At 46.0% G+C, this 25,375-nt stretch overlaps 1 long non-coding RNA gene across 1 annotated transcript in view; it reads left to right on the top strand.

Moving 5' to 3' along the window:
* Positions 1–2,684: 2,684 nt before the first annotated feature.
* LOC103167724 overlaps positions 2,685–25,375 on the top strand; it is a 33,548-nt gene continuing 10,857 nt past the window's right edge. The window contains exon 1 of the long non-coding RNA XR_005661008.1: positions 2,685–2,767. This is a non-coding gene — a long non-coding RNA (uncharacterized LOC103167724). The remainder of the gene's footprint in view (positions 2,768–25,375) is intronic.

Genomic DNA, 25,375 nt, shown 5'->3' with positions numbered 1-25,375 from the left:
AAGTGGTAAAAAGTGGTTGTCAGGTACCAAGGCCTGGTGTCTAAAGCACGGATCTGAGAGTCAGAAAGACCCGCGTTCTAATCTCATCTCCAGCACTTGTATGCTGTGCAGCCTTGAGACAGTCCCTCAACTTCTCTGTGCCTCAGTTATCTCATATGCAAAATGGGTATTAAGACTGTGAGTCCCATGTGGGACCTGAACCATGTCCAACCTGCTTAGATCATATCTAACCCAGTGCTTAGTACAATGTGGGGCACATAAATGCCATGAAAAAATACCATAGGGGGCAATGGAGATCCAGTAACAGTCAATTCAGATCAGAATGAGGAAGTGACAGCATTAACTGTATCCTTCTCCTAGGGCAGAGTTCTCCAGGAACAGTGCTGTTCACCCAATCCTGTGACGGAAAAGAAAACAATCCCTAAAACCATTTGCTTCTGCCAAATTATAGATATCGGCCAGCCCCAGGCAGCTGGCCATCCACTGCAGCGTTAGGAAATAGATGGAGGAATCTCAGATTCCTGTTTCTGAAGATGTTGGTTCATGCTCAGGCAGTGACAACTTCCTCAACCAGTGATCAGTGATCATGGCCAGGGTGGAATTACAAAATCTATGCTAGTGATCCTGAATGACACAAAAATATTCAATTATTTTGGATCTAACCCAGCTCTTTACCTCTCCAGATCACACCTGGAGAATTTCCAGTACTCTACCAATCTCGACAATAGGAGGGAGAGTCAAGCAGAGGTATACACATTCCATTTGTACCTTGGGCAGTGACTCGCAAGTGGAAGTCAATTTGCTGTGTCAAAACTCACATGTGCTGGGCAGCAGCAGCATAGGAGAGAGTCGAGGGTGGAGACACAGGTTTGTTGCTTGGAAGAAGGCAGCGGTAAACCAATTTCACATTTTAACCAAGGAAACTCTATGAGTACACTACCTGAATGACTGCAGGTGGAAGTGGGGCATTCTCAGAGAGATGAGTCCACAGAATCACTATGGGTCGGAGGTCACTCAACAGCATAAGAAAAGACAAGAGCCCAGTTCTTAATAGAGTGCATGGAACCCAGGAAGGAAGAAATACTACTATCAGCATCATCATTATGATTATTTGGTTATTATTATTAGTGTTATTATTTTCCTTATCACTCTGTAGAACACACACAGTAAATCACTTATATCCACTAATCACTAAGCACCATCTTAAGTCAGGAGGCCTCTTCTCTAAGACAGAACAGAAAAGTTGTACTGAAGACCTATTGTAAAGTCTTCCATACACTCTGTTGCTTAATGACTGTCTCCCCACTCCCAGACTGTAAGCTCATTGTGGAAAGGGAATGTGTGTACTGACTGTTATATTGTACTCGCCCAAGAGTGTAGCACAGTGTTCTGCACACAGTAAGTGCTCAATAAATCTGATTGATTGACTGAATATTGAATGGGTCTTGTCTAATGGCAAATTCCATAGAAAAAAAAAAGTGACATTACAACAGTTGACAAATTTCAATTACCAGAAAGCAAATTGAGCACCCGCAAACCTCCAAAGAGGCACCTAGAGTTTTGCACTCTCTGAGAGTCTGTCTGACTCCCCTACCTTCCATAGAGAACGGCTGAGGGTGCAAACTGCAGGATGAATCCACTGAATGAGTAGAAACACAACCATTTCCAAAGAGGGTGGAGAGCAAGAGGGTCTCCCTGATTATTCTTCTCCTGTCAGCAGAAGTCTCTGACAAGGTTGTTTGAGGGGTTTGTCATGGTATTTGTTAAGCATTTATTATGTGCCAGGCATTGTACTAAGCACTAGAGGAAGCTACAAGCTAATCAGGTAGGATAGAGTCATGTTTTGCAAGGGGCTCACACATGGATTAACTGAGGCACAGAGAAGTGAAATGATTTGCCCAAGTTCACACAGCAGACACATGACAGAGCCAGGAAGAGAACACAGATTCTCTGACTCACAGGCCCGGGATAAATTCACTAGACGATGCAGCTTCCCAAGATTTAAACTGAGCATTTGGTAATTGGTTGAATCTAACATATTCCTTAGCAGTTTGCAGGAGGCTAGTTACTAGAGCTCACACTTCACCATTTCCAACACATCTGATAATACTTCTGCTCATCCTGTTCCCCCTCCATTTCCCGACCCTACATGAGAAGCAGCATAGCCTAATGGGCAGAGCATAGGCCTGAGAGTCAGAAGGACACGGTTTTTAATCCCAGCTCTGCCACATGTCTGCTGTGTGGCCTTGGGGGTGACATAAACTTCTCCAAACCTCAGTTCCCTCATCTGTGGGATTTAGACTGTAAACTCCATGGGGAACATGGGCTGTGTCCAACCCGATTAGCTTGTATCTACCCCAGCACTTAGTACAGGGCCTTGGACATACTAAGCACTTAACAAATACCTCAAAAAAAAACCAACCTCATCCCACATGAGAAATAAATCTAAGCCTTATGCAATAGTATTTATTGAGTGCTTACTATTTTATCTACAATAGAAAAGGGAACTTTACATTTTAACTATCACACCCTCATGACTCTGGCCTCTCAGTGAACTGCAGCACTTCAGTATCGTGCGGCACCATGGGAATTTCCTGTGTGGTTTCAACTAGGGCATCGTATAGCAAACGCTTCGTCTCTCTGAATGCATTCGGCACATTTCTAAGAGTTATCGTAGTTTGTCTTCCTGTCTCGGGATTTACCAGGCCTTTCAAGGTCCTCTCCAGAATGACGAGTCCTCTGAGTGGATATCCAAGCATCAGAACAGGTAAAGATGATTAAAGTATCCGCATTGTCCATGGAAGAACTGAAAATTGATGTGTTATTGCTCTTGGAAGGCGATACAGGAATTAATTAGAATCCCAGAAGTCTGGGGCCAACTAGTATCAAGGGGAGGATTCAGGGAGAATTGTTGCAAAGGAAAATTCTCTTGGCATAGAACAACTGGAATTGGGAAATAATGATAATTAGTAATTATGGTATTTGTTAAGTGCTTTCTATATTCTGGCACTGTAATAGCAAATCAGTGTGGACACAGTGGGGTCCCATGTGGGTCTCACAGTTTCAATCCCCAATTTACAGATGAGGTAACTGAGACACAGAGGAGTGAGGGGACTACCCTAAGGTCACACGGCAGACAGGTGGCAGAGCTGGAATTAGAACCTATGTCCTTCTGACTCCCAGGCCCATGCTCTAACCACTTCATTATGTTGCTTCTCACAATGGTCATGTTCCATCTTTTCATTGTCCATCAATTCATATTGGCCTGAGAAAGTGCTCTTTCTGAGGAGGATTTGATGTATATTGAACATTCTTTGTGTACTATTCAGGTTTTTGAAGTTTAAGATTAAGAGAAGCAGTTATCATCAGGTAATCATTATTTTCCTCACAGCTGGGGAACAGTGCATTACAAGACAGCGAGTGACTCTCTCTTGGGGTTCACAGGTGATGAGAAGGAACAGACTGTAGATTTAGACCCCAGAACTGTATTCCCAGAGTTTGAATTCAGTGCAAAGAGATGTCCAGGGCAGGTCACAGAGGATGGAGAGGAGGATGGAGGGGAAAGCTCAGGGGACAGGTCAGACTGACTCTCGTGGAGTTGGCATGCCCGATCAGTAAAGCCTGGAGAGAATCTCATTTCAGTTCAACTGAGTTTCTTGGTAAAGAAATATGCCAGCAGCTCCTAGGTTCCATGTAGTTGTTCCTTCCCCACAGTTTTGTAGACATTTGAAAACCCCAAAAATCTAATTATGAAAGAACTGCCATCATTCAGTCAATTAATAAATTGGCATTTCTTGTATCGTATATTCACTGTAAAGTGAGCACCAAAGTAAACGTTTGAATAAGTAAAATAGGGGTAAAAGACATGGGCTGTGACCTCAAGGAGCTGACTGTTTAATGGAGAACACATGGAGAGGTACATTCTTTACAGTAAATGGAAGAAAGTGGAAAGATAAAAATACAGCTGGGCTACAAAGGGGTAAGGAAGATAGAAAGGAGAATAATACAATGAAAAAATAAGGAGATTATGTAGATTGATAAATCTCTTCATGCTAAGGATGTATTCATGAACATGAGTGCTAAGTTAAATGTTGGGGAGAGATGAGCTGGGATTTTAGAATTTAATAAGGACTTCCAGAAAATACTAAATCTCAAGAGAGTTTTATAGCTGTGCAGAGGTTTTCTCTCATAGATTGGAAGAGTATCAGTAAGGGGGAAAAAACATGAGGAAAGAGGTGGAGGTGGGAAAGGTAACTGTGGAGCAGTGAGAAATTCGACTTTGTGAGGAAAGGAGATCCTGAGGTAAGGAGTACTGATTCAGTAGCAGCTGTGTCAGAAGGGGAGGATGGATGGAAAAGTTGGAGGTTGATCAAACATCAATCAATCAATTGTATTGGTTGAGTGCTTACTGTGTGGAAAGCAGGGTACTAAGTGCTTGGGAGGATACAATATAACAGTATAAGAGAGTTGGTAGACACATTCCTTGCTCACTGAGACCTAACAGTCTAGAGGAATGGTCAAGAGTTTCTTCTGGATGAGAGGGAAAGGGCTCATGAAAGTACAAATCCATAGCAGGAGAGCAGGCAAACAGAAATCTACACAGAGGTCATGTCTCTGTGTCATGACTTCTTCTCCCCTCAGTCTCTGTCTGGGATCTGCAGAAAGGCTATCCCTGGGCACTAATCCTTCAGACTAAGATTATCCATATTCTCTGTCTGTTGTTGTGAAGCAGTCAGTAACCCTTTGCCTGAGCCTGCTGTTTTCTCCCCCCGAAACAGTTGGATAATTTTTATTATCATTGTCATCATTATAATGTCAAACTGTATTGTTACCTTTTTGCAGCAGCTTGCTATTCTCTCTCCAACCTTCATTGGGGAAATCCCACAAATAAAATCAATAATAACAGTAAATATTAGGGATTTATTTGTTTTTACCAATCGCTGGCCTAAGATCTGGGATAGGTACAAGATAATCTGATTCTGATTCTATTTATTTGCCATTGTTTTAAAGAGATGTTCTTCACCTTGACTCTTTTTATTGTCATTGTCTTGTCTGTCTGTCTCCCCCGATTAGACTGTAAACCCATCAAAGGGCAGGGACTGTCTCTGTTGCTGATTTGTACATTCCAAGCACTTAGTACAGTGCTCTGCACATAGTAAGTGCTCAATAAATACTATTGAATGAATGAATGAATAATCATATCTGATACAATTTCTTTTCCCACATGGGGCACACCAGCTACAGGGGACTGGAGAATAGGTATTTACTGTTATTATTATAATCATTATTTTTAATAATAATGATAAAAGAGGTATTTGTTAAGCCCTTACTATGTTCCAGGGACTCTACTAAGTGCTGGGGTGGATACAAGCAAAGCATATTTAATGCCCACTTTACAATGAGAAAACAGAGAAAACTTTGGGGCACAGAGAAATTCGGTGACTTTGCCCTAAGCTCCCCCAGAAGGCAAGTGGCAGTCAGAATTAGACCCAGGCCTCTTAATTCCCAGGCCTCTGTCCTTTTCACTAGATGACATTGCCTCTCCAAGAGGGTACAAAAGTTTCATGTGTCCCCAAATTCTGCTGGATCCCTGCCCTGTGTCAACATTTCACTCTGCCTGAATCATTCCCTGCTTTGTTTCTCTCCCTTTCAGATTCCCCCTTTCCACCCTGGCCGATCTTGGCGGTGACTCTGGGGCTGCTCTTCATGGTGCTACTTGTGTCCGTCCAGCTACTGCAAGCAAAATGTAAGTGATGGGAAGAACCATTAATAATCCGGGAGCTGTTGACCATTTCATCATCGGCTGAGGAAGAATGAGGACAGTGAGCCAAACATTTGAAAGAAGAAGCAACAAGTCAGCTCCTCCAGAGGATAATGACAAACTTGTCCCTTTGCCATTTTTTTAGGGTACTTGTTAAGTGTTTACTATGTGCTAAACACTGTTCAAAGCACTGGGATAGATGCAAGGTTGGAGACATTCCTTGACTCATATGGAGATCATAGTCTAAATCAGAGGGAAGAGGTTTTATTTCTTATTTTGCAGCTGAGGTAACTGAGGCATGGAAAAGTAAAGTGTCTTGCCCTGGGTTGTACAGCAGGCAAGTGGGGCAGCTGGGGTTAGAACCCAGGTCCTCTGACTCCCATTCATTCATTCATTCATTCATTCATTCATTCATTCATTCAATCGTGTGCAGAGACCTGTACTAAGCATTTAGAAAGTACAATTCAGCAATAAAGAGAGATAATCCCTGCCCACACCGGCTTACAGTCTAGAAAGGGGAAGACAAACATCAAAACAAATAAGCAGGCATCAATATAAATAAATAATAATGTTGGTATTTGTTAAGTGCTTACTATGTTGAGAGCACTGTTCTAAGGACTGGAGTGGTTACAGGGTAATCAGGTTGTCCCACACGAGGCTCACAGTCTTAATCCCCATTTTATAGATGAGGTAACTGAGGCACAGAGAAGTCAAGTGGCTTGCCCACAGTCACATAGCTGACAAGCGGCAGAGCAGGAATTCGAACCCATGACCTATGACTCCCAAGCCCAGGTTCTTTCCACTGAGCCACGCTGCTTCTCTCAAATAGAATTTTATATACACATCAAGACAAGTAAACAGGCATCAATACAAATAAATAGAATTATAGATATAAATACTTACACATAAGATCTTTGGGACAGGAGGGAAAAGAGCAAAGGGAGCAGGTTGAGGTGACATGGAAGGGAGGGGGAGCTGAGGAAAAGGTGGCTTAGTCTGGAAAGGCCTCTTGGAGGAGGTGGGCCTTCAGTAGGACATTGAAGGGGTGAAGAGTGATTGTTTGGCTGATCTGAGGAGGGAGGGCATTCCAGGCCGGAGGTAGGATATGGGCCAGGGTTCGACAGTGGGACAAGAAAGATCAAAGCACAGTGAGGAGGTTAGCACCAGAAAGGTGGAGTGTGTGGGCTGGGTTACAGGAGGAGAGAAGGGAGGAAAAGTAAGAAGGGGCAAGGTGATGGAAGGCTTTGAAGCCAATAGTGAGGAGTTTTTGTTTGATAAGGAGACCTTACTCCAACTAGGTCTCTTTCCACTAGGCCTTACTGCTTCCCTATTTTTGGATCATTTTCACCTTCATTGAATTAGAGGTTCAGGGAAGACAGCATTTTTAGGTGTCACAAAATATGGAAGATATATCCTCCATCCACAGCTCCTAATCCATCAGTCAGTGATATTGACTGAGTATCCACAGTGGGCAGAGCACTGTGCTAAGTGTCTGGAGACATAGAATGAATTAGAGTTGGTTTAGACGTGATCCCAGCCCACAGGCTACTGCGCATGCTAAAGTTGCTTAGATTAGAAAAGGGGAGGGGGTGACCTGAAGCAGGTTAAGTGTTGTATTGTTGGATGCATAATGAGATGTTGGGGAAGACCTGCAGTGAAGTCTTGAGTGCCAGAAGGAAATAAATTGTTCTGACATTAACTGAACATGAGTGGTTAAGTGATAGAGAGATTACCAGCAGTGATGGTTTGGGGGAGCAGTTTTAAAGAAGATTTGGGGCTAGTGAGAATCCAGCTGATGGCTGGGAGTATTAAGGATATGAAAAAAAAGGGAAAGCAGGTGGCAATAGAAAGACTTGCAGACACAAAGTGCTGGAAAAAAGAACTATTCATTCATTCAATAGTATTTATTGAGTGCTTACTATGTGCAGAGCACTGTACTAAGCGCTTGGAATGAACAAGTCGGGAACAGATAGAAACAGTCCCTGCCATTTGACGGGCTTACAGTCTAATCGGGGGAGACAGACAAGAACAATGGCAATAAATAGAGTCAAGGGGAAGAACATCTCGTAAAAACAATGGCAACTAAATAGAATCAAGGCGATGTACAATTCATTAAAATAAATAGGGTAAAGAAAATATTTACAGTTGAGCAGACGAATACAGTGCTGAGGGGACAGGAAGGGAGAAGGGGAGGAGCAGAGGGAAATGGGGGGAAAAGAGAGTTAAGCTGCGGAGAGGTGAAGGGGGGGCGGTAGAGGGAGTAGAGGGAGAAGGGGAGCTCAGTCTGAGAAGGCCTCTTGGAGGAGGTGAGTTTTAAGTAGGGTTTTGAAGAGGGGAAGAGAATCAGTTTGGCAGAGGTGAGGAGGGAGGGCGTTCCAGGACCGCAGGAGGACGTGGCCCAGGGGTCGATGGCAGGATAGGTGAGACCAAGGGACGGTGAGGAGGTGGGTGGCAGAGGAGCGGGGCGTGCAGGGTGGGCGGTAGAAAGAGAGAAGGGAGGAGAGGTAGGAAGGGGCAAGCCGATGTGGAGCCTTGAAGCCTAGAGTGGGGAGTTTTTGTTTGGAGCGGAGGTTGATAGGCAATCACTGGAGGTGTTTAAGAAGGGGAGTGACATGCCCAGATCGTTTCTGCAGGAAGATGAGCCAGGCAGCGGAGTGAAGAATAGACTGGAGCGGGGCGAGAGAGGAGGAAGGGAGGTCAGAGAGAAGGCTGACACAGTAGTCTAGCCGGGATATAACGAGAGCCCGTAGCAGTAAGGTAGCCGTTTGGGTGGAGAGGAAAGAGCGGATCTTGGCAATATTGTAAAGGTGAAACCGGCAGGTCTTGGTAACAGGATGTGTGGGATGAACGAGAAAGACGAGTCAAGGATGACACCGAGATTGCGGGCCTGAGAGACGGGAAGGATGGTCGAGCCATCCACGGTGATAGGGAAGTCTGGGAGAGGACTGGGTTTGGGAGGGAAGATGAGGAGCTCAGTTTTGCTCATGTTGAATTTTAGGTGGCGGGCCGACATCCAGGTGGAGACGTTCTGGAGGCAGGAGGAGATGCAAGCCTGAAGGGAGGGGGAGAAGACAGGGGCGGAGATGTAGATCTGCGTGTCATCTGCATAGAGATGGTAGTCAAAGCGGTGAGAGCAAATGAGTTCACCAAGGGAGTGAGTGTAAATGGAAAACAGAAGAGGGCCAAGAACTGACCCTTGAGGAATTCCAACAGTTAAAGGATGGGAGGGAGAGGAGGCACCAGCGAAGAAGACTGAGAATCACCGGCCAGAGAGATACGAGGAGAACCAGGAGAGGACGGAGTCCGTGAAGCCAAAGTGAGATAAGATATGGAGGAGGAGGGGATGGTCAACAGTGTCAAAGGCAGCAGAGAGGTCAAGGAGGATTAGAATGGAGTAGGAGCCATTGGATTTGGCAAGAAGGAGGTCATGGGTGACCTTAGAGAGAGCAGTCTTGGTAGAGTGGAGGGGACGGAAGCCAGATTGGAGGGGGTCCAGGAGAGAATGGGAGTTAAGGAATTCTAAGCAGCGATTGTAGACGATTCGTTCTAGGATTTGGGAAAGGAAGATAGGGAGGGAGATAGGGTGATAACTGGAGGGGGATGTGGGGTCAAGAGTGTTTTTTTTTAGGATGGGGGAGACATGGGCATGTTTGAAGGCAGAGGGGAAGGAGCCATTGGAGATCGAGTGGTTAAAAATAGAAGTTAAGGAAGGGAGGAGGGCAGGGGTGATGGTTTTAATAAGGTGAGAGGAAATGGGATCCGAGACGCAGGTGGAGGGGGTGGCACTTGCGAGGAGGGAGGAGATCTCCTCTGAGGATACTGCAGGGAAGGATGGAAAAGTAGGGGAGAGATTGGTGGGGGGAGGGGAGAGGAGGAGGGGTGATTTTGGGGACCTCAGACTTGATTGTGTTGATTTTTGTGATGAAATAGGTGGCCAGATCATTGGGGGTGAGGGATGGGGGAGGGGGAGGAACAGGGGGTCTAAGGAGAGAGTTATAGGTCTGGAACAATTGGCGGGGGTGACGGGCATAGGTGTCGATGAGGGAGGAGAAGTTTTGCCTGGCGGAGGAGAGGGCAGCGTTAAGGCAGGAAAGGATAAATTTGAAGTGTGTGAGGTCGGCTTGGTGCTTGGATTTTCCCCAGGAGCGCTCAGCAGCTCGAGCATAGGAGCGTAAGAGGCGGACAGAGGAGGTGATCCAGGGCTGTGGGTTAGTGGAGTGAGAGCGGCAGAGGGAAAGGGGGGCGAGAGAGTTGAGATGAGTAGAGAGGGTGGAGTTAAGAGCGGAGACCTGATCATTGAGAGTGGGAAGTGAGAACAGGGCGGCAAGGTGAGGAGAGATGCTTTTGGAAAGACGGATGGGATCAAGAGAGCGGAGGTCTCTGTAGGGCAGTAGCGAAGATTTGCAGGGGGAGGGAGTGTGAGAGATGAGGCAGGTGAGAAGATTATGGTCAGAGAGAGGGATTTCAGAGTTGGTGAGGGAGGAGATAGTGCAGCGGTAGGAGATGACGAGATCGAAGGTGTGACCGAGTCAGTGAGTGAGCGCGGTATGGGGGAGGAGGAGGTCGGCAGAGTCGAGGAGGGAGAGCAGGCGGGCGGCAGAAGGGTCATCGGGTACGTCCATATGGATGTTGAAGTTTCCGAGGATCAGAGTGGGCAGAGAGAAGGAGAGAAGGAAGGTGAGACAGGGGTCTAGGTGGTTGAAGAAGTCGGAGGTGGGACCAGGAGGACGGTAGATGACAGCGACAAGTATCTGGAGGGAGTGGTAGAGGCGAATGATATGGGCTTCGAAGGAGGGGAAGGAGAGGGAGGGGGCAGGAGGGATAGTGCGGAAGCGGCAACGGGGCGAGAGGAGGAAGCCGACGCCTCCTCCCTTACCGGTGAGTCTGGGGGAGTGGGAGAAGGAGAGGCCTCCGCTGGAGAGAGCGGCGGCGAAGACCGTGTCTTCGGGAGAGAGCCACGTTTCTGAAAGGGCGAGGAGGAGGAGAGAGCGGGAGAGGAAAAGGTCATGGGCGAAAGGTAGCTTACCCGTAATAGAGCAGGGGTTCCAGAGGCCACACTTGAAAGTAGCTGTGGGTGCAAGGGCAGGGGGGGAGGGCGGGGGGAGGGGAGGGTTTGGATGGGAAGGAGGTGGCGGGGCCCTGGACGGGGAGAGGGGGATGAGGGGTAGCGGTGGGACAGGAGGACTGGGATGGGGCATGGGTGGGGAAGAGAGAAGGGGAGGGGTGGAACTAAAGCAAGGTATGTTATCCGGTCTTTATATTCTTCCCTGCATCGTTTCTCTCTGTCTTTTAATTTCAGCTTTCTTTCTCGCTCCAGCTCACTCTTTTTGATACTGTCTCTCTCTTCGATTTTCTGAATTGAATGTGTGTGAGTTAATTCAATGCAACTCTGCTGGAGGATGCAGCAGGAATACAAATGTTAAAATGTCCTTTGGCTCCTCTAGGAAATTCTTCCAACTCCACAGACATTGTACATTATCTTAAGTCCCATAACAGTTGTTATTCTACACAGAACTGTCTCCTAGAAAAACGGGTGGCAGTATCCCTTCAAAGATGACAATAATAATAATAATGATGATGATGACATTTGTTAGCTTGTACTATGTACTGAGCACTGTTCTAAGCGCTGGGGTAGATACAAGGTAATCAGGTTATGGCTAAAAAATACCAGGTTAATATAGTAGTTCCCTCCAGAGAAACTGTGGTTAAAAGACAGAACTGAATTATGTTACCTGGGTGGTTCACTGACCGATGATGCAGTGATAGATAAAAAATAATAAAATAAAATCAAGAAGTCCAACACTTACAAGAAAGTCAGCCAACTAACACTGAAGTTATGCTCACTTCAACACAGCTTTGCTGGGTGGGGCATGTGAGGAGGATGGGTGACAGAAAGCTACTGCCCTATGGAGAGTTGGGATTGGGAAACTGAAAGCAAGGAGAAGATGGAAAACATTTTAAAGGCCCAGTAAAGCAAAGCCTCAGATTAGGCTACATTCCACCTGAACCCACAATTGCCACAGATGCATCATCATGACACGTTGTCCAAAGGGGAGCCTCTTTTTCCAAGTAGAAGCTTGGGAAATGCCAGGATAAAAGGAGACCAAAATGAAGACAACACCAGAAGCACAAGAAATATGACAGCACAAGAAAGGACAGGTTTTGATGGGCACCATGTGGTAAGACTGTGTGTTTTCCACTGACATTTTCAGGCACACGTGTGTCATAAGCTCCCAAGCAGCAGCGACAATGGAACACTCTTGTGATTCGTCTTCAGTACATCTTTTCTGTTTTGTGTCAAGGAGGGTAAGATGCTTCTTGACCAGAGGTGGTGCTAAGTGATCAATGGATATAAGTGGAATGCTCTGAATGTGCTAAGTAATGATGATAATTCATTTAATAGTATTTATTGAGCGCTTACTATGTGCAGAGCACTGTACTAAGCGCTTGGGATGAACAAGTTGGCAACAGATAGAGACAGTCCCTGCCGTTTGACGGGCTTACAGTCTAATCGGGGGAGACGGACAGACAAGAACAATGGCACTAAACAGCGTCAAGGGGAAGAACATCTCGTAAAAACAATGGCAACTAAATAGAATCAAGGCGATGTACAATTCATTAACAAAATAAATAGGGTAACGAAAATATATACAGTTGAGCGGACGAGTACAGTGCTGTGGGGATGGGAAGGGAGAGGTGGAGGAGCAGAGGGAAAAGGGGAAAATGAGGCTTTAGCTGCGGAGAGGTAAAGGGGGGATGGCAGAGGGAGTAGAGGGGGAAGAGGAGCTCAGTCTGGGAAGGCCTCTTGGAGGAGGTGATTTTTAAGTAAGGTTTTGAAGAGGGAAAGAGAATCAGTTTGGTGGAGGTGAGGAGGGAGGGCGTTCCAGGACCGCGGGAGGACGTGACCCAGGGGTCGACGGCGGGATAGGCGAGACCGAGGGACGGCGAGGAGGTGGGCGGCAGAGGAGCGGAGCGTGCGGGGTGGGCGGTAGAAAGAGAGAAGGGAGGAGAGGTAGGAAGGGGCAAGGTGATGTAGAGCCTTGAAGCCTAGAGTGAGGAGTTTTTGTTTGGAGCGGAGGTCGATAGGCAACCACTGGAGTTGTTTAAGAAGGGGAGTGACATGCCCAGATCGTTTCTGCAGGAAGATGAGCCGGGCAGCGGAGTGAAGAATAGACCGGAGCGGGGCGAGAGAGGAGGAAGGGAGGTCAGAGAGAAGGCTGACACAGTAGTCAAGCCGGGATATAACGAGAGCCCGTAATAGTAAGGTAGCCGTTTGGGTGGAGAGGAAAGGGCGAATCTTGGCGATATTGTAGAGGTGAAACCGGCAGGTCTTGGTAACGGATAGGATGTGTGGGGTGAACGAGAGGGACGAGTCAAGGATGACACCGAGATTGCGGGCCTGCGGGACGGGAAGGATGGTCGTGCCATCCACGGTGATGGAGAAGTCTGGGAGCGGACCGGGTTTGGGAGGGAAGATGAGGAGCTCAGTCTTGCTCATGTTGAGTTTTAGGTGGCGGGCCGACATCCAGGTGGAGACGTCCCGGAGGCAGGAGGAGATGCGAGCCTGAAGGGAGGGGGAGAGGACAGGGGCGGAGATGTAGATCTGCGTGTCATCTGCGTAGAGATGGTAGTCAAAGCCGTGAGAGCGGATGAGTTCACCGAGGGAGTGAGTGTAAATGGAGAACAGAAGAGGGCCAAGAACTGACCCTTGAGGAACTCCAACAGTTAAAGGATGGGAGGGGGAGGAGGCTCCAGCGTAGGAGACCGAGAATGATCGGCCAGAGAGGTAAGAGGAGAACCAGGAGAGGACAGAGTCCGTGAAGCCAAGGTGAGATAAGGTATGGAGGAGGAGGGGATGGTCGACAGTGTCAAAGGCAGCAGAGAGGTCAAGGAGGATCAGAATGGAATAGGAGCCATTGGATTTGGCAAGAAGGAGGTCATGGGTGACCTTGGAGAGAGCAGTCTCGGTAGAGTGGAGGGGACGGAAGCCAGATTGGAGGGGGTCTAGGAGAGAATGGGAGAGAATGATAATGATATTGTAATAGTAAAATTGCTATTTCTCAAATGCTTACTATGTGCCAAGCATTCTACTAAGTGTTGTTGTAGATACAAGATACATCCACATCCTGCCTCTGGCCTGGAATGTCCTCCCTCCTCGTATCATACAGACAATTTCTCTCTTTACCTTCAAAGCCATATTGACAGCACACCTCCTCCAAGAAGCCTAAACTGACTAAGCTCTCCTCTCTTCTCTTCCCACTCTCTTCTTCATTGCCCTGATTTGCTCATTCCCCGCTCCCAGCCCCACAACACACACACACACGCACACACACACACACATATATCTTTAACTCATTTATTTATTTAAGTATATTAATGTCTGTCTCCCCCTCTAGACTGTGAGCTTCTTGGTGGGCAGGGAATGTGTCTGCTTATTATTTTACTGTGCTCTCCCGAGCACTCAGTACAGTGCTTTGCACATAGTGCTCAATAAATATGATTAAATGAATGAATGAATGAAAGATAATCACTCATCTTTGTCTCACTCACGATTGCTCCCTGGCCATAATTACTGGTCACTGCTTTGGACAGTTGTCACTGTCTCTGTACAAATAGCCCAAGAAGCAGGGTTCTCAAATTTCTTCATTGACTCCCTACTCCTGAGGTGGATGATCAGCTGACAGTGGTTGGAGATTTGCAGAAGCCAGTGGTTTTAGGGATCATTTTCTCTCCCTTCTCTGGATGTGGTGAGCAAATCTGTACCTGAAGAGGCCGGCTCTGCCCTGCAAGAAAGGTAGACTGATGTCATAGCTTCTGGTTCAATGACGAAGGACTACTGCTCTCACACCGCCTTCCGCTTGCTCAGGGCAGGTTTGTGTTTAAAGACATCTGGAAGCCTTTTGCCCACCCCCATATTTCCTGGCCCACTGCCACAAAATTTTGTTAGGAAGGTTTCAGCACCAAGAAGTGGGACAAAGCCATATCATTTACACTTGTTTGGCTCCCACCTCCTCCCCCCACCCCCCATCAGTCCTGTTCCCTCAGGGGCTCAGGGAACAACAAGTTAGAAGACAGGCAGATAAGCCACTCCAAGCAAAGGCCTGCAAGAGTTCTCCATGCAGAGCACATTTACGGTTCAGTGTTGATGCTGTTCCATAGGGTCACAAAGTAAAAGTCCTTGTGGTGTTCACTTCTTCCGTAAACCAGCTACTTTCAGGATGCCTTTAGTATTTCTTAGGTCAAAAACCTGCATCACTGGGAACATAGGCCTAAGCAGCTACTCCTCTACAGCTAGTTATTATCCCTGGCACACAGCCATGATAGGTAGGTCGGATGGACTCTGATGGATGTGAGCAGCCGGGGCAGAGAGCTACAATGAGTTTGTCTTCCATTTTCCTCCCAATGGACATTCTGCAGGCCCCAACCTCTGTACAGCACGCTTTTCATTCTCATCCTGGTTCAGTGGGGAAGACTTGCCCTGCTTTCCTTCACATTAAAGAGGAAAATCATCAACACTTCCAGGGTCAGCTTTAAAAGTGACTGGAATTCACAGAATTGAGCTTCCTGCATTTCTCCCTCCACAGTCTTGTAATAAGTGAGAATGAAAGGGAAGAAAAGAATCATGTGATTTGCGGAGCAGAAGAAGAAGCACGTGCAGGAATGGAACACACTCTGAATCAGATAGAATCTCATCATCAACAGTGACTTCTTCACTCATAAATCCAGATATTGATTTTATATTTTTGAATAAACAGAAGTACACATATTAAAAGATTCATCTGGGAGCACAGAGCTGCCAATTATCTTTCACTGGACCCCACAGAACTCAAAACTCTAAACAACCACATCCAACAAGAGTCATTGCCGTTGGAACTGAAGACATTATTGCTGTTTCCCAGTTTGCTGGCTCTGTGGGCAAGATGTTCATCTTAGATCATGACTAAAAAGGAGAAAGAGGAGATTGGTGCTCAAGAAATGGTGCTGAAGGGACCAGAACAAGGAACTGTAGAGTTACTAGTGTCCTCCATTCACCTGGACTATCATCAATCCATCAGAGTTCCCTCGTAGTGGCTGGGGACACTGACCTAATTCACTAAGCACCAAACAGGTACATCAACTTCATGGGGCTCTAAAATCTTACCCATGAGACCGCTGACTGACTCAACACCAAATGCTTCCTAATCTTTCATCCTTCTCACTAACTAGGAATTCTCTTTGTTGGTCTGATGAGATATGTATCGCTAATTATCATTAGCCATTGGCCATTGGCATCTTCTAGCTGACTTTCCATTCATGGTCCCAGTGGAGCTTTAAGCAATGAGGTAAAATTTACTGGTCTTCCACTCCTGGGTCCCATGAATAGAAATTCAATGACTCTTATAGATAATCTATAACAAAAAATATGTATATATTCTCTTCTAATTTTTGAAATGTTTATTAGCTATAGGAAAATGTAGAACAATGAAAACCATTCCTGTATTTTTCCTGTATCTGATGCAACTGCGGAGATCATTTCTACTAAATCACTCTGTTGTCTGAAATCGCTATTTGATCTCCCCAGAATATGTGCTCAGGGATATTTCTCAGCAGCCATTCCAGAATCCAAGATTAGAATCCAAGTCCTCTGCCTCCCAGGCCTATGGTCTTTCCACTAGGCCAAACAGTAATAGCATACAGGGCCATATACATTCTTTAAAGATGGGTAGAAATTCTTAGGTTAGTGGTGATCACTGGAGCCTTGAATCTCTTTCACTTGGGTGTCCCAACACTGAGCATGGTAAACCAACTAAATTTGCCATCACACCAGTTTCTAAAAGCCTCTTTTTATGTGAATCATGAGGTATTGCATACTATCATGTAATGCTGCAAACAGACTTCTGTACATCGGAGTAATTGTCCTTGGCCCAATCTTGGTGACCTAGCCTGATGAATCCGAACATCCTGACTATTGTTTGATAGACTGCATTGCAGAAAGATGTCCATCCTCTGTTTGTGCTGTAGATTTGAGTTAGAGTCCCTTGTTCTGAAAGGCCTAACGAGAATTAAAGCTGTTACAGACTGTCATGTTGTTTTGGAACATGCACACATAGAGAGATTTGCAACTCGGGTTCAAAGATGACACTATTAAAGGGAAGATTTTAATCAGCATGTGTGGGTGTGGATGAGGAACTAAAAACCTCTTCTACATTGGTTACCTTTTAAAGACAGCCCCTTTCTGACCTTTTCCATTTACTACCTGTGGCTCCTGATGTTACAAAGGCTTTTTTCACCATTTCATGACACCCAGAAGGGAAATGCATGAGTATATTTCATCTGAGTCCTGGAATTCAGCTTTGTCCTGCTCCTCATACCCCTGGGCTCTTAGAGGGGAGGAAGAGTTGGGCCACGAGAGAAATTCTTGCTCTCACGAAGCTAAGTATAGAGAGATGATACTTCGCTGGCCTGGTGGACCCATGGTGTGGCAAACTACAAACCAGCAGCAGTAACGAGTTTCCTGTGCAGTGTCAGCTGGACCACTGTACAGTGAGCAGCTGCTCCACTCTCGGATCCCAGTTCAGTTGGGACTGAGCAGAAGAAAGTCTCTGGGGTCGTCGGTCTGGATTTCTCTCTCTTGGGGGATTTGATGCCATGGAGAGCTGAGACCTTCTGTTTCCTGTTGGATTCCTGGGTTTTCAGTTCCCCTGGTTCCCACCAGACACAAACCTGGGCCCCTGGACCAATTGTCCCCAGAATGCATATTCCAAGCAGGTATTTGTTTCCTTTATCCTCTCCACACTGACCTAGAGAGCAATGGCCACCCTGAGGTATTGTCTGTGTGGGTGTGTGCGTGTGCAAGAATTTCTAATTATTGTGTTAGAAAATTTAAAATTTAATTCAAAAATAGATGTGGCACTCTATGAGATTCTTCATACCTAATGTGCTCAGAAGCTAGAGGTAGTTGGTTAGTCATAGTCCTCTGTCTTTCTGTACTTAATTCAGAATCTCAGAGCTCATCCCCCAGTCAAAGGCAACAGATAAAGGGAAAGTTTGAAAGGTTTGCTGCTTCAGATTTCAAATTGTTTCTTAAACATGGGACTCGGGCAGGGGAGAGAAAACCCTCCAACATAAATACAAACCAGGTAGGGGTACTGGATAAAACAGCAATTTAAAAAAAATTGTTCAGTGTTTATAAGTAAATCAGGAAGAATATTGAAATGCATTTCATCTAAAGGTTATTGTGGGTTTTGTAATTCAGTGGCAAGACAATTTGAAACCTAATTTACCAAGCTTCTGTGAGGCATGTATAGCACTTAACCATATCAGTTCATGAAGTTTCCCTGCTGTGTCCCTGGCTTTGGTCAGACTATGACACCAGTCATATTTCCAGGACTAGACTCTCCAGGGAATGAATCAGGGAAGAGGACTAAGAGACAGAGGAGTAAAAGAAGGTCTGGAGAAAGAGCTCAGTGAATAAGAATTGAAATTATTCAACCACTAGAAAAGAAGGTTGAGGGGGTAGTTGACATGGTCTTCATATTAGTGATATTTTTGGGGGTCTACAGTAAATGATTAGTTATTCCCCACCTCTACTGGGTCAGGGTAAGAAGAAATGGGTTTGTTGCTAGATAAGTGAAGTAGCTTAGACTTGAACAAGAATAAACTGACAAGGATGGATTTGAAAAGTGAAAAGGGAGCTGAGAGATGCCTTTCCATTTCCATCTCTAGGACTGAAGATTGGTCTGACCCATTGATGATATTTCTATTGTTAAGAAAAGCAGCACCAGCTAGTTAGTGGAAAGAGCACAGGTCTGGGAGTCAGAGATCGTGGATTTTAATCCTGATTTCACTGCTTCTCCACTGTGTAACCTTGGGGAAGCATTTTAACTTCTCTGGACCTCAGTTATCTCATCTGCAAAGTGGGAATTCAATACCTGTTTTTTCTCCTACTTATGCTATGAGCCCCATGTAGGTCCTGATTATCTTGAATCAACCCCAGTGAGAGCTTAATAAATACCACTATTATCATTATAATTATTATTATCACTCACAATTTGTGTGTGAGAGTTTAAGAAAATTCCTGTCTCAATGTGTGTATCTGGAGCATGCAAGGTCTTTTCCAGCTCCCAGATGGGAATGATGTTGACTCTCATTTGGAGTCAGAAAAATGCCAAGAACATCATGTTGATGAGGGTCCTGATGGTATTGCTGGTTATTAAAAGCCCATAGGAGACTTTTAGAGATGGATAAGGGGAAATAGGAACAAGAACTTATACAACCTCCTTAGAGAACTATATCTCCCAGAAGACCAAAGACTTGTATTTGCAGACACCTTGAAGATGAAGCCCTCTAGATATCACAGTGATGCCTTGGCTACCTCCTTGAAACTCCTGTTTCTGAACATTTGGACTGGCTTTCTCCTTTCCATCAACCTCGTAAAGATCTGGTTTAGTATTTTTTGAGCTAAATAGCCTTCTTTTGAATTTACAAGTAAATGTCCCTTGTAAAATGGCAGATGCTGAAGACTTTAGACTGGGCTTCCTCTAAAATGAGTCTATCTTTAATGTACCCCTGATTTTTCTCATAGGTCTGAAGATATTAATGATCTCATGAGACATTTTACAGGTTTCCTGTCACCCAATGGAGAGACGTATTTTTGAATTTCAAATATATCTGGATAGAAATCTGACACACATCTTTTTCTCTTTTGAGCCTCTATCTTCCTCGAAGTTTATTGTCTTTCCTTGTATTCTGGTTCAGTGCTCAAAAGATAATTTTACAATACCCCTGACTACCCTGTGCTGGACTCATCCTCCAAACCGTGCCTGCATTCCAAAGGCCAAGGATTCTCACAAGTCCATTGGGACTTGTAGAGGAGGAAGTTCCAGGTCATTGCTTGCTTATCACTCCATCATCTATCTCATTGTAAAGGAGAAGCAGTGGGGCCTAGTGAATGAACTCAGGCCTGGAAGTCAGAAGGACTTGGTTTCTACTGCTGGTTCTACCACATCTCTGTTGTGTGACCTTAGACAAGTCACTTAACTTCTCTGTTCCTCAGTTTCCTCCCCTGTAAGATGGGGTTGAAGACTGTGAGCCCCATATGGAACATTGTTTGTGTTCAACCTGATTAACCCATATCTACCCCAGCATTTAGTACAATGCCTAGCATATAATAAATGCTTAACCAGTACCATATATAGAAAAAGGAGTCTGCTTTCTCTCTCTCTCTTTCTCTTTCTCTCTCTTTCTCTCTCTCTCTTGCTCCTCTTCCCTCTGCAGAGGTGGGTGAACAACAAGTCTTCTATACTGAGTTGAAACAAAAAAAAGTCCTCTCAGTCTCATACCAAGAGACCAAAGATCAACAAGATTAAAGACTCAGGGAAGGAAGAAGAATTGAACTATGTTGAGTTGAAACTACATAGGCCTTCTCAACAGCAAAACAAACAAGAGAGAGTCAAAGGCAAAGGTATGGCGTGCCACATGTAGCTGACTCAGCAGGGATAGACATTTAGTTCATCTCATTACCCTGGGAACATCATGTTTTTTCAATAGATGACAGCAAAGGTGTTCTCATACTCCAGACTCAATGGCTCTTTGTGGTTCTGTAAGCTACTCTCTGCCCTTTGGTTTCAGATGCCCCTGTTATCAGTGACACTACCAGAGCCCCTGAGCCCACTTCTCCCCTGGGAATCAGGAGAATGAGCTGTCCTTCGCTCCTGTTGGGATGTCCCAGAGACTTTAGCTTTTCCCTTGCCCTAACAAGGGGCACATACCTCATTCTGGAGTAGTGGGGGTGTGTGTTTGGTTGCTGATGATTCAGCCACTAATGAGGCTCAAGTGTTGTCCTGCTCCTCTCTGATTCCTTGTTAATGAGATGCCATCTGTCAGTGCCATTAAAAATCCTGCCAAGGGACTGAGGAAAGAAGAGACTGTCACTGAAGCAGATGACTGAGGGGCCTAGTAGGAATTCCAAAAATGAAGTCCGTGAATCCAGGCTAAATTCTCTTTTGTCTGTGGAACCTGCTTCTGGATGAGATTCCCGAGTGTGATTATCTAGGGCTATTCCAGCTCCTCACTGGAGTGATGGATGAAATTTCCTTGGGGTTCATGAAAGAGCCAACTAATAATAATTACATAATTTGTTAAGCACTTACTATGTGCCAGGCACTGTACTAAACGCTGGGGTGGATACAAGCAAATTAGGTTGGACAGAGTCCCTGTCCCACGGCAGGTTCACCGTCTCAATCCCCCTTTATAGATGAGGTAACGGAGGAACAGAGAAGTGAAATGACTTGCCCGAAGACACCCAGCAGACAAGTGGCAGAGCCAGGATTAAGATCTATGACCTTTTGACTTCCAGGCCCATACTCATATTAAGGCTGAGATCTGAGCTGTCTCTCAACTCAGAGAGGGCAGCTGAAGTTTTCTTTGGAATCAATTCCTTGGCCTTCCCTAACTTGGGGCTCATTTTATGTCTCTTGTTTCCTCACTTGGAGAATGTGGAGGAGCCACAAATGGTAATAGGCTTTTTTCTGCCCCAGGCTAGGGCTCGGCATGACTGAGGGGTTCTCCGGTGTCACTCCAGACTAGAGAGGACTCTACTCTGCAATAGGGAGGGCAGGGACTCCACTGGCTGTCTCTATCCCCTTACCTCTCCTTCTAACCAAGTACACTGTCCTCTGAACTCTCTCTTCCACTCATCTCCCCTCTGCAGAGTTGAGCGAGCAGCAGGTAACCTACTCAGAGCTAAATAAGGAAAGGCTTGATCTGGCATGGCAGGACCAAAAATCAAAGGGTGCGAAGGGCAGAAGGTCAGCGAGTGAGCAGTCAGTGACCTACATGTAGCTGCAACTGAATAATCGACCTCAGCGGTGCAGCCCATCTGAGAATGCCCAGAGCAAAGGTACCACAGGCCATTCAGCCCCAGGTTCGGTCACTTGCATCATTCCAACAGATTTAGATGTTTTATTATCCTTAGCCAAGGGGATCCTGTGAGTTGAATTTGTCATCTTGAAGAATCCTCTTGGATAATCTATTAAGCCCAATTTCCCCATATAATAACAGATTTGCTCAAATTCAGATATTTCTTATGAAGTTACCCTCTTTTTGTAAGCAGCATTGACTTAATGGTGGTTTCTGAAGTGGATTTTTATCACTTGTGTTCCTTCATCATGTGTCTCTGGCATTTGTAAATTAATTCATTCAGTTGTATTTATAGAGCATGTACTGTGTGCAGAACACTGTACTAAGCGCTTGGAAAGTACAATTCGGCAACAGATAGAGACAATCTCTACCCAACAATGGGCTCACAGTCTAGAAGGGGGGAGGCAGACAGCACAACAAAGCAAAGCAAGTAGACAGGCCTCAGTAGCATCAATATAAATAAATAGAACTCTAGCTATATACAGGTGAGGCCGAGAGAGGTGAAGTGATTTACCCAAGGTTACACAGCTGGTCAGTGGCAGAGCCGGGACTAGAATCCTGGTCTCCTAGGGCCCTGTCGCCTACTCTTTCCACATGGCTAAACTACCCCTCCACTCAATCAGTACTATTTCCTTAGCACTTACTGTGTGCACAGCCCTGAACCAAGCACTTTGGGTAGGTCACTTCACTTCTCTGCACCTCAGTCACCTCATCTGTAAACTGGGGGTGAATAATAAGGATGGTATTTGTTAAGCGCTTACTACGTGCCGAGCACTGATGTTGATGCAGGCAAATCGGGTTGGACACAGTGTGCCTGCCCCACATGGGGCTCACAGTATCGATCCCCATTTCACAGATGAGGGAACTGAGGCCCAGAGAAGTGAAGTGACTTGCCCAAGGTCACAGCAGACAAGTGACAAGGTCAGGATTAGAACCCACTACCTCTTGACTTCCAGGCCCGGGCTCTCTCCACTACGCCATGCTGCTTCACAGTGAAGACGGTGAGCCCTATGTTGGACAACCTGACTACCTTGTATAATAATGATGGTGTTAAGCACTTACTATGAGCCAAGCCCTGGTCTAAGCAGTGAGTCGGAGATACCAGGTAATGAGTTTGTCCCACGTGGGGCTAACAGTCTCCATCCCCATTTTCCAGATGAGACAACTGAGGCACAGAGAAATTAGGTGACTTGCCCAAAGTCACACAGAAGACAAGTGGCGGAGGCTGGATTAGAACCCACGACCTCTGACTCCCAAGCCCGGCCTCCTTCCACTGAGCCATGCTGCTTAGAGTCGATAGACATGTTCCTGCCCGCATTGAGTTTATCATTAGTAATAATAATAATCATATTTGTTAAATGCTTGCTCTGTGCTAAGCACTGAGGTAGGTACAAGTTTCTGAGGTTGGACATAGTCTCTCTCCCACATGGGGTTCACGCTCTTAGCCCCCATTTTACAGATGGGGCAACTGAGGCCCAGAGAGGGGAAGCACTTGCCCAAGCTCACACAGCAGACAAGTTTACAATCTAGGGATCCGGCCTGGACCCCGACAGGATCGAGAAGTCCTGGGTATCCTCCCCTCCCCGCTACCTTCCCCAAATCCCCCCTTTACCTGCATCTGGCTACCACAGTCCCCGGGAACATGAAGTGCTTATCATGTGCAAGGCACTGTTCATTCTGGGGTAGATGTAAGCTAATCCGGTTGGACACAGTTCATGTCCCACATGGGGCTCACAGTCTTAATCTCTGCTTTAGAGATGAGATAACCGAAGAACAGAGAAGTGATGTGACTTGCCCAGGGTCACAGAGCAGACTAGTGGCAGAGACAGGATTAGAACACAGGTCCTTCTGACTCCCAGGCCCATGCTCTATCCACTACTAGGCTATGCTTCTTCCACTTGGATTTGGACAGATTTGTCATTATTATTATTTCAACCGTCACTGTTTTTGTTTATGTTGTTGTTTGATAACTTGATCCGGCTAGATCAGCCCAGGGGCACCCCAAAACCACTCCAATGGCTGACAAGGCTGGTGTCCCATTTCCTCTCTAGTTAGTAAAGGACTGGGGGTCTGTGAGGGCAAAGATCCTTAGTGTTGGAGTTCCCGAGCGGGGTGCGAAGGTCCAGGTTGGGAAAGGATGAGGCGGGCGTGGGTCCAGGCGGTCCAAGGCTCAGCTCCCCAGGGGAGGCAGAGGAGGCACAGATGAGTCGGCGTGTGGCAGGCGAAGGGGAGGCTTGTCGGGAATCGGGGCCGGGCAGGCCGAGGCTGCGCCTCAGGCGAGCAGAGATCCCGAGCCCACATGGTAATGGCTCCAAGGGTCCAGGCAATGACAAGGCTCAGCTTCCCAGGACCAGAGGCGGTCCCTGCGTGGATGAGTCGGCGGTCGGTGGCCAAAAAGCAGCTAAAGTCGGCGGTCGGTGGCCAAAAAGGCTGCTAAAGAGCTAGCCTGGAAATGGGGGGCAGGCAGTCCAGGGAACCACTGCCTGGGAGGAGAGCTCCCGAGTCCATGTGGTGGCCGATTCGGTTGGGAAGAGGGGGACTGGCGGTCTAAAACTCACCCCCAGGGGAGCAGAGATCCCGAGCCCACGTGGTAATGGCTCCAAGGGTCCGGGCGATGGACCCTTAAAGGGTTCCAATTAAAGGGTTCCAATTAAGATCATGGATGAAGGTCAACCAGAGGTGGTCCGGCAGGCAGAAATCCTTTTAAGTCTCAGAAACTAGATGGAACACATTCTACCTGTGCTACTTAGGCTGAATTGGCTACCTATTTCTTCCTGAGTGTAATTCAAGATGTCAAGACCAATCTATAAAGCAGCTCAATGTGTTTTGGACTCTTTTACCTGAGAGACTGCACCTTCATGGTAATCAGGCTCTGACAAGCAAGAGCTGCTGAAGGTTTCTAAATTTTAAAGTATCTGTATGAGAATGACTCCTTACCAGCTCAAGAAATGAATTCTTGTTCTGCTTTTAATTTCCACTGTGCACTTGTACCCCTTTCTGTTTATCTTTTCATTTCCACTTCATTGCTCTTTCATGTTCTTTTGAACACTGTATCTCTCTCCATTTTTTCTCAATTGTATGTGTGTGAGTTTATTTTATCTAGTGATGATGTATACACTGAGACTTGGATGCAGGTGTTAAAATGTGCTTCTGCTTTATCAGGAAACTTTTCCAACTGAACCGAATCTTTGTGTTACCCACTGTATTAGGAACTGATATTTCTTTCACACAGACCTGAGTTCTACAGATGTGGTGCCTATTTCACAAACCCCTAACCTTCGCATTATCCTGAACACCCTCCCTCCTCAAATCTAGAGAATCCATTTCATGCAGCCCACTGTATGAGGCACAGGGGGACGACAGATCAGCAAGGTGATGCATTCCAGATCAACAAGGAGGTCACACTCTAATGGGGAAGACACACTTGCAATGAAATCCATTGAAGATAAATAAATAAAGCTGGTATGTGTAAATGAAAATCAGTTGGAAAACATTGTAGCCCCTTGTCGTTATCCTGAAGGCTATCAGCCTGAATTATAGACAGAAGGAACGCCTAAAGAAAAGCAACGTAGTGTGTCAACTGTACACATGATGAAGATTCAATTCTACAGAAACAGAACTGAATTCTGTTTCCTAGGCATCCCAGTGACTGGTGCAACAGTAGACAAGAAATTATACAAAAATTTTACAAGAAATTATAGACCAGCTATGTTT

This window comes from Ornithorhynchus anatinus, chromosome 17 (assembly GCF_004115215.2).
Source record: "Ornithorhynchus anatinus isolate Pmale09 chromosome 17, mOrnAna1.pri.v4, whole genome shotgun sequence".
Lineage (NCBI taxonomy): Eukaryota > Metazoa > Chordata > Mammalia > Monotremata > Ornithorhynchidae > Ornithorhynchus > Ornithorhynchus anatinus.
This window is presented reverse-complemented; position numbering and strand designations above follow the sequence as displayed.